Genomic DNA, 10,164 nt, shown 5'->3' with positions numbered 1-10,164 from the left:
GAGCCTCTCCTACCAATTTATTGTCTAACTAGGGCCACGACTCAGTGAGTGTTTGCAACAAACCCTGGGGCTGGAATAGGAGAGGACACATATGGGATGAGGTAGTTGTGTGCATAACTTGAGATCCTTGTAAATGCAGACCTGTGACTATAACTAGGTCCCTCTGCATGTACTACCAGTGACAGATAAGACAGGTTTTAGCCACGTTTTACTGTACTCCGACAGCAGTAGGCATGGGACAGAGCACCTGGGAGACACTGAGGTCTTCAGTCGCTGGCTAGTTTCCCTGTATTTGGTTGGGGGCAGAGACGGCAACACAATCAGATACCCCCAGCTTCCTATTCTGCTACTGGCACTCTCAAAGAATCAGGATAAGTGGCTTGTGGCCAGCCAGGGTGCTGTAAGGAGGGTGCCACTCCCTGCCCATGCCCCCAGACAGGGTCCCCCAACCTCAGTGGACATGGAAGACGGACGATGCAATAGAAGGCAGCTCAGTTGATCCTACTACTCCTGCACATAATGTCACTTGCAGGGGATGTGAGAACAGCCCAGATGTTCAGAGATAAAAAGGATTATCCACACCATGGGCAGGCCCTGGAGTTGGGCTGCAGGGTTCAAAGCAGAGCTGCCTGGGGAATTTTCAGTGCATCCGTTTTTCATCAGAAAATGCCATTTTGTTAAAAGAGAAACTTTTTGTGGCAGGTAGCCCCATGATTATCCCTAGAACTCCACCCCTATGTGTAACCTTTGACCACCCCAGTTGCATGTCTAATGCAAGCCCCGCAAGTACTCCTCGCTTCTGGTTAGTCTGTGCAACCTTTCCTCACGTGGGTGAACACTCCTTCAGTTTAATAGCCCCACTGACTTGCCTTCAGCAAGATATACAGTTTGGACTTCCCTGCACCAGCGCCTTCAGGACCTGACCGGTCCCAACCAAAGGAGCTTGGACTATGGGAAGTCAGTTCTGGTCCCCCTGCTACTGGCCTCCCAGACAGTGTTTGCTTGTGACCAGCCACCAGCCTCCTGGATCCCAGGCTGTCAGGGCTCCCTGCCGCTGGTCCTCCACCAGGGTGCTTTGGTCCAGGAACATCTGTGGTCAGTTGCCAGACCAGAGAATCTGGGTTTAGAGAGGTTCAACCTGTATAAGAATCTCTTCAGCCCGTGTGTTAACAAATTATGAAGCAAGAGGATCTGGAGTGAAGAGACTCTTCCTGAAGTTCACCTCATCATTTTTTCCCTCCACAGATGTCACTAGAGATAAGTTAGAGGAGAGTTTTTGGGATGTACAATTGAGAAGTCAAGCCTGTTTGGTGGTGATATACAGAAATAGCTTTTGCATTTCTAAACCGTGGGAGAAACGCAAAACACGACATGAAAGGCAGTGGCATATTTTATTAAAATGAAGCAGAAAGACATCTTAAATGGAAATCACTGTACAAAGCCTGGGGCAGCTACAATTAGGAGAAAGTAGAATATTTTACTTGCTGTTTCCTATACTGCATTAAAATGACATCCCCTATGCACTCTTCCCAATAAACATCCCCACTGAGGTGGCTTTGGCACGGCTTGAACAAATCCTGATCAAAGATGTTGCATAAGTCCAAAATAAAGCAAATTAAATACACAGGTTGGACGTCTGGCAAAGCGTTCAGATGGATATATGCCACTGTTGTGGTTATAGTCTAAGCCTGATTTGATCCTCTTCCAGTGAGCAGTGCCTTACTCCAGGAGTGGGCCTGTGGAGTCCAGAGACCCCCAGCTGTCACTGTCACCAGCAGGGCTAAGGCAGATGTCCCGTCCTGCTGTCAGAGGGGTGTGCTAGTCACATTTGGGATGCAGCTGAGGTAAGCGGTGCCCCCCCGACCCTCTCCTGCACCCCAACCTCCTGAGCCAGCAGCAGGCATCTAAACTTCCTCCCGGAGCCCAACCCCTCACATTTCCTACACCCAAAATCCCTCCCAGAGTGAAGGCCCTGCCTCTGTCTGGCGTATGACTGAAGGAGGATGGTGTGAGAGGAGGTGGCGCCTCAGAGAAGGGGAAGGACAGGAGGTGGTCTCTGGGAAGGGGCAGACAATGGGTTTGCATGGGTAGACAGTTGGCAACCCTACCTAGTGGGCACGCTGGAGCCCTGGCTGCGCCCGAAGCATGTGGCCAGCCGTGCAGCCAGCGGCTCACTGGACATCTGCTGGCACAGGCGCAGACTGCCCAAATGGCGGAGGGGCTGGAGCTGTGGTTTGTGCATGTGTATGGGCCCCCTGGCTGTTTGGTTCCAGGGCCTGGGATTGCTTTAGTCAGGCCGGAAGTACAACTCCACGCAGAAGCAGACTGGAGCGCCTTGTCACTTCAACAGGGAGCCCAACCCACACACAATACAACGGCTCATACTCTTATGACTCGTACTTATCGAGCAGACACGTCTTCCAGGCTCACGCCGGCTCGGCCTGAAACCCTAAAGCTTTCAGAACTGAAACTGGCTCCTGGGCAGGTTCCAGTTAGCCAGACGGTGACACTGAACCCTGGCACGGTGATGGTAACAGCAGAGTGGACCTCCAAGTCAACTGGCTTTAACGCTTGTTTTTGGGCTGGAGAAGTGGGATGCCCCCACCCCCAACACAATCATGGCTGTGTAAATTGCTGCAGCTCCTCCACCTTCTGTGGCACTGGGGCAATTTATACCAGCCACTGGCTTGGCTGTGTCAGTTTTGTTTGTCATTCTTGTGTCATGCACAGGCCGCTAGGTCAAAGTTAGAGCTGGCATCTCTCTCTGCTGAAACCAGTAGAGTTGTACCAGCAAGCATCCGCCTTACCAGAGCCCCGTTTATTTCCAACTGAATCAGTGTTTCACCCCGTCCTTCATCCCCTGCAACCTCCTGCACAAACAGACATTCTTCCAGGTAACACGCTGAGCTGGCATCACCCTTGCTGGCCAAGACCGTGCAGAGAAGGCACTGCTCTGGGATTTGCATGCCCATGGATGGATGGAGCAGAGTGAGCCAAATGGAAGAATCCTTGGAGGATTCTCAGGATGCTGCTGCTTCTGGGCCTGGGCTGGGGCTCGGGCTCTTGTCCTACTCTTGTCTCCCATGGCATCTTAGCAACTTGCTACAAACAGCTGAGCCATAATGTGTTATTTGGCTTAATGCTAATGCGGGTTCCTTTTTTTCCAGGGAGGACTGCAGCTCCCCAGGGACACAGGTGTGACGGTGCTTCAGCCGCTTGACGTCCTGAATGAGTTTGCTTTTCATGATGTCGCTGCTTCCCTGGGGTGGAGGGTGTCTGAAGAACCTGTAGCTGCCGACTCAGCTGCTTTGGGGCAGGGGAGGAATTGAGGAGGGAAGAATACAGTGAAGGAAGAGCCTCTGACAGTGGAATTAAAGGAACCTTCTCACAAAAGCGATGCTGATGGTAGCAGCCAGGGTGTGCAGGAAGCTGAAATCTTGTTTGGCTCCTGCCGCTGGATGGTGGAAAGAATAAAGATCAGAGTTACTTGGACTGTCCATGTGAATAGCACGATCAGACCTGAAATCCTGAAGGAGGGCTGATGGGAACAGTGTGGCAACCAGGCACTCCTGAGCGGGGGTGATGTACACAGACAGGGAAGGCGGTGTTGCCCTGTTTCTCATACAGCCCCTAACGTCACACAGCAGCTCAACAGTCACAGAACCCCACCACTGGGAAGCGTGGTGAACTAGAACTTCCTGTGCTAGGCCTGATTCTCCCCTCAGGCAGCTGGGCTCGTGATACTGGTGGTGGCGGCAGTGGTGGTATTACCGATGTGAGGCAGGAGTAAACCCACTCAGCTCAGACAAGCCACATCAGTCTCCACTGAGCAGAGAAGACAGCTCTTTCTACTACAGGTTGAACCTCTCTAGACTGGCAACCATGGGCCTTGACTGGTGCCAAACAAGAGAATCTGCCAAACCAGAGAAGGTCAGTATTGTCTAATAGCATTACCAACACTTCCACTGCTTACCAGGAGCTTAGAAGACATTTCGGGGTAAATTACAGCTAAAGAACAGCACAGAATACTGAAAGCCAGGACTGGCGGATGCAAACACTCTTTATGGGACCACGGGAAACTTGGACACACCCCTGAAAAGTGGTCATCCAGCTAACTAAAAACATGCCAGATCATGGCTGCTGCTGGATGAAAGAAGTGCCGGATGAGAGAGAGTCAATCTGTATAATACAATAAAGCCTTGCAGAGCAAAAGCCATATAAGAATTCTTTTGTGTAATTCCCCACCTGTGCTCCAGCATGGTGTGACAAGGGTGTCTCCATTTCAGTTCCTGTGCTTCACCTCCCACCTCCTTACATTACATAGTGCTATGTAATCGCTACCAAATACTGTTTGCTTGAGTGGCCGACATGCAATGAATTGGGGGAATCAGGGTGTATGTGGCCTAACAATATGCTAATGTGGTGCTCATGTACCCTGTTGGATGTAGCCTTAGCAACAAGGCCATGGTTGACAATCGGGGTCCTGACCTCTCCTGTGTCTCAGTGAGTTTCTCTAGGAGGGGCTTTGAGCGGGGTGAGGATGAGGACGCTGCCCTACAACTGCTGCAGCCTCCATTATGTTTGGTGCATGCTTATGGGGCTTCCACCCTTAGCCTGCTAAAATCTACCTTCAGGAGCACTAAATGCACTCAGAATATGCTCAGCCAGTGTGATTAGCTGCAGCTCCACTGAGGCCAGTTGAACAATAAGAGCTCATATTGGCAGAGGCTGGGGCCCACAAGACATCTAAGTCTACACTGCCTCCTCGCACCCCCTTAGCTCAGCCCAGGGGTGAGCAGCCCCACTGCAAAGCCCTGCTGCTTCCTTACTGGGTCCTCCCACGCTCATGTGGGTCTGGGGGCCTGGTCCCAGATCCTTTGTGCTCTAGGATTCTTTCCCAGGTGATTGTGCCCATCGCAGAAGAATTGTCTGTCTTTCCAGGAGGAGAGTGGGAATGCCCTGGGAGGTGTCCAGCCTTCCAGTAATCCAGCCACACTGCAAAATAAGTACATTCTGGCCCATGAACCTGCAGCCTAGGCTCAAAAACTCCAATTGTGTAAGCCCACTGAAGCCACATGCACCTCCAAACCCTGAGCTGAGGTTCTTGGGTGACGATGGCAGAGAAGGTGGCACTAAAACCTGACTAAGCGCCCAGGGCAACTCTGCAGTAAAGACATATCCAGAGCATGTGCAGATATGTGCTAAGACCTGCCTGACTGCACTGCAATGCATGCAGACTGTGAAATGACAGCAGTCCCCTGTGGGGTGTCATTGCTTGAGTTGCAATTGGTGACAGGATCCCTTGCTAAGAACAGCATGAAAAACAAAGTGCTAGATAGATTCATGGAAGATAAGTCCATCCATGGGCTGTTATCCAGGATGGGCAGGGATCGAGTCATAGAACACTAGAACTGGAAGGGATCTCAAAAGGCATCAAGTCCAGTCCCCTGCCCTCATGGCAGGACCAAACACCACCTCTATCATCCCTGTTACATATTTATCTAACCTGTTGTTAAATATCTCCAATGATGGAGATTCCACAACCATCCTTGGCAATTTATTCCAGTAACTAACCACACTGACAGTTTGGAAGGATTTCCTAATGACCAATCTAAACCTTCCTTGCGGCGATTTAAGCCCATTGCTTCTTGTCCTGTTTTCAGAGGCTAAGGAGAATAACTGTCCTTCCTCCTTGTAACACCCTTTTAGGTACCTGAAAGCTGCTCTCATAGCCCCTCTCAGCCTTCTCTTTTTCAAACTAAACAAACCCGGTTCTTTTAACCTCATCTCATAGGTCATACTTTCTAGACCTTTAATCATTTTAGTTGCTCTTCCCTGGACCCTTTTCAAATTCTCCACATCTTTCCTAAAATATAAAGTCCACAGCTGATCACAGTACTCCAGCTGTGGCCTAACGCATTGCAGAGAAGCATGGAAGACCTATTTCTTGCATCTAGAAGACGTCCCTAACTTCTGTTTGTCAGAAGCTGCGAATGAGCAACAGGGGAGGGATCACTCAATGATTTTGTTAATTCTCTCTGGGGCACCTGGCATTGGCCACTGTTGGCAGACAGGCTACTAGGCTTGATGGACCCTTGGTCTGACCCAGTGTGGCCATTCTGTTGTTCTAATGCATATTCTGGTGCTGGTCATCAAGAGACTCTAATGACTAGTGTATTTTTCCCTGGGATTGTTTCCTGAGACTTTCCTTCTTTCTAACTTTTGTGCAATGTAGGGATACATACCAGTAGCTGGTTCAAGAATGATGTATCCTGCAGGTGTGGGCTTTGGTAGCCAGGTTGTGTTGGTAGCTGTTTTTTTAGTGGCTGTCTTAGGTGGGATTAGAGTTGTGGCCGATGCAGGTGGAACACCAGTCTTGGCAGGGCTTGTGGGAGTGGTGGCTGTTGAGAGAAGAGTAATATTGCTGGTGGACGTTGTGGTGCTGGCAGCGGGTGTGAGGACAGTTTTTTGGGTGGATGTGAAGATCATGGGAAAGGGAGAGGTGGAGTTTGGTTTGGGTGGGGAGGGAGTAACAGGCTTCTTGGGGGAGGTGATGAAGGTGGTATTGTGGGTTGTGCTATGGATGGTAGCTGGTAGGGTGGTGGTGATGTGGGTGATGCCAGCTGGGGTGATGATGCTGTGGATAGTAGCAGGTAGGATGGTAATATTGTGGGTGGTAGCAGGCATGGATGTGACATTGTGGGTGGCAGTGGTCTTATGGATGGTCAGCACTGGAGTGATAGCAGTTGGGGAGGTAGTATTATAGGAGGTAGTGGTATTGTGGAAGGTAGCAAGTGGGGTGACAATAGCAGGTGCGGAGGTATGCTCGTAGGTAGTGCTGGTATTGTAGGCAGTGGCAGGTGGGGAAGTGTTATTGTGGGTAGTAGTGATATTGTGGATGGTTGCAAGCGGGGTGATGGTAGCAGGTGGAGACATGGTGTTATCAATGGTGGTGATGTAGTCCGTGGTGGTGTCATTGTAGACAGGGGCAGATGGGGTTGTGGTGTTGTGGGTAACAGTGGTACTGTGAATAGTAGCAAGCAGAGTGATGGTAGCAGGTGGAGAGGTGGTGTTGGAGGTGGTGGTATTGTAGGTGGTAACAGTTAGGGAAGTGGTGGTGTCATTGTAGGTGGTGGCAGGTGTGGAGGTGGTGTTGTGGGTAGTAGTGGTATTGCGGATGGTAGCAAACTGAGTCCTGGTAGCAGGTGGAGACGTGGCGTAGTGGGTGGTAGCAGGTGGGGAAGTGGTGTTGTCAGTGGTGGTGTGGTCGGTGGTGGTGTCATTGTAGACAGGGGCAGATGGGGTTGTGGTGTTGTGGGTAACAGTGGTACTGTGAATGGTAGCAAGCAGAGTGATGGTAGCAGGTGGAGAGGTGGTATTGGAAGTGGTGGTATTGTAGGTGGTAACAGTTAGGGAAGTGGTGGTGTCATCATAGGTGGTGGCAGGTGTGGAGGTGGTGCTGTGGGTAGTAGTGGTATTGCGGATGGTGGCAAACAGAGTGATGGTAGCAGGTGGAGATATAGTGTTGGAGGTGGTGGTATTATAGGTGGTAACTGGTGGGGAAGTGGTCTTGTCAGTAGTAGTGATGTTGGCGGTGGCATCATCATAGGTGGTGGCAGATGGGGAGGTGGTGTTGTGGGTAGTAGTGGTATTGTGGATGGTAGCAAGCTGAGTCATGGTAGCAGGTGGAGACGTGGCGTAGTGGGTGGTAGCAGGTGGGGAAGTGGTGTTGTCAGTGGTGGTGTGGTCGGTGGTGGTGTCATTGTAGACAGGGGCAGATGGGGTTGTGGTGTTGTGGGTAACAGTGGTACTGTGAATGGTAGCAAGCAGAGTGATGGTAGCAGGTGGAGAGGTGGTATTGGAAGTGGTGGTATTGTAGGTGGTAACAGTTAGGGAAGTGGTGGTGTCATCATAGGTGGTGGCAGGTGTGGAGGTGGTGCTGTGGGTAGTAGTGGTATTGCGGATGGTGGCAAACAGAGTGATGGTAGCAGGTGGAGATATAGTGTTGGAGGTGGTGGTATTATAGGTGGTAACTGGTGGGGAAGTGGTCTTGTCAGTAGTAGTGATGTTGGCGGTGGCATCATCATAGGTGGTGGCAGATGGGGAGGTGGTGTTGTGGGTAGTAGTGGTATTGTGGATGGTAGCAAGCTGAGTCATGGTAGCAGGTGGAGACGTGGCATAGTGGGTGGTAGCAGGTGGGGAAGTGGTGTTGTCAGTGGTGGTGTGGTCGGTGGTGGTGTCATTGTAGGTGGTGGTAGGTGAGTAAGTGGTGGTGGTATTGTAGGTGGTCTCACGTGGGGAAGTGGTATCATGGGTAACAGTGAAATTGTGGATGGAAGCAAGTGGGGTGATGGTAGCAAGCAGTGAGGTGGTGTTGTAGGTGGCGGTGACATTGTAGGTGGTGGCAGGTGGGGAAGTGGTGTTGTCTGAAGTGGTGGTATTGTGCGTGATAGCAAATGGAATGATTATAGCAGGTGTAGAGGTGGTGCTGTGAGTGGTGGTGACATTGTAGGTGGTGGTAGGTGGGAAAGTGGTTTTGTGGGCAGTAGTGATATTGTGGATGCTAGCAAGCGGGATGATGGTAGCAGGTGGGGAGGTGGTGTTGCGGGCGGTGACACCGTAGGTGGTGGCAGGCAGGCTTGTACTGATGTCAGGGGTAGCAGAAGTCACACTGCTAGCTATTGCCATTGAGATCGGCCCTGGCATTCCCCCACGCAGACTGATGCCCAGGATGTTGTCCAGTTCTGACTGATAGTGCCTCTGAATCCAGTTGGTCACCGATGGATGATTTTCAGCTTGTTTGAGATCAGGGAGGTTTACACCAAGCAAATTTTTCACATTCTGGACACTGAGGTTCTGCAATGCATTTATGAAAATGTTCACTCTCACAACTGGAGTCTATTTTTTCTAATATGATATTGAAAAAGAACAACATTTTTTTGAAAAAACTATTCAAGACACAGCATCCCAAATCTCTCCCTTCTGACTGGGCAGCACAGTTACTTTCCTATTAAATCACATCACCGTAAGGAATCAGCTCTTGAGAACATTGAATATCAGTGGTGCTACCAGCACAATAAAATAATACACCCCTCCTTTCTCTGTCTGGCCCTCACTGCACCAGCTGGTCTGTGGCATTGCACAGATGGACATTCCACTAGAGAGCCTTACAGCAGGAAAATGGCGGGGACAGTCGGTAGCAATGAATTTGGGATCTTCTGCTAGGCAGTAGCCAGCAGTTTAAAGAGCATTCAACGAATTTGGTAACATACCTGCAACTCACTGGGTTTTAAGGATGTAAATGTGTCGATATGCATGGCAATGTTAGATCCCGCTAAGTCTTCCAGATCCTTTACTGGCGCCCCACCTTAAAAAAGAGAGAGCTGTTAATAAACTTGTAGAGGCAGTAGCTTTTTCCAAACAGGGGGGCAGGGCTGTTACTGCATGTATTTTATAAATATTAATAGTGAATATAAAATGCTCTTTCTAATCTCATGTGGTTATGGCAATCTAGGGAGGAGGTGGGATGAGGTGGGGAATAGTCCCGTACTGTATCTGCTGCACTGGAATAAAAGAAGGGAAAAGTTTACATATCTACCTAAATACGGCTGAATTAAAGGGTAGTAAGCACCGGTTCCAGTGTGGCGAGCGAACGCTTGGTGGGCTTTTGCATACAGCTGATCTTTCTTGCTTTGTGAACAAGAAGAAATGTCTAATTTCCCAGCATCCCTAGGTGAAGGAAAAAAATGCATGTTTCAGTCTGTGGGTCCTGTCTTGAAGAATCAAGACGTGGTCCTGTGAACAAGTGAACCTTCCCAAGGGCCAGAGCTAAGTGGATGGATGATTTACTCCTTGATCCTAAACAGGGAAAGCCATGTCAGCCTGAGACTAGGGGCTAATAAACTGAGAATGCTGGCAGCTCCCTTTGGCCCCCCTGCTGAGTAGGAACTCAGCACAGCAAAGAATTTGGCCCAGAATGATTCTTCATGAGCAGCCCAAAATTGCAGGGTTTGTTTTTTTGGCTATGATGTTAGAGTGCAAGCACGGATCTCATTTATTTTCAGGCATCACCCCAGGACTCTGTCACAACTGGTTTTCAATTAGCTCACTCCAATTGTTTTTTGGCATTTTCTTTCCAAAGGTCTTAGTCCAGGTTGATTGTAA

Source organism: Carettochelys insculpta, chromosome 16 (assembly GCF_033958435.1).
Source record: "Carettochelys insculpta isolate YL-2023 chromosome 16, ASM3395843v1, whole genome shotgun sequence".
Taxonomy (NCBI): Eukaryota; Metazoa; Chordata; order Testudines; family Carettochelyidae; genus Carettochelys; species Carettochelys insculpta.
The sequence above is the reverse complement of the archived record's forward strand: the minus strand, read 5'-3'. Positions refer to the sequence as shown.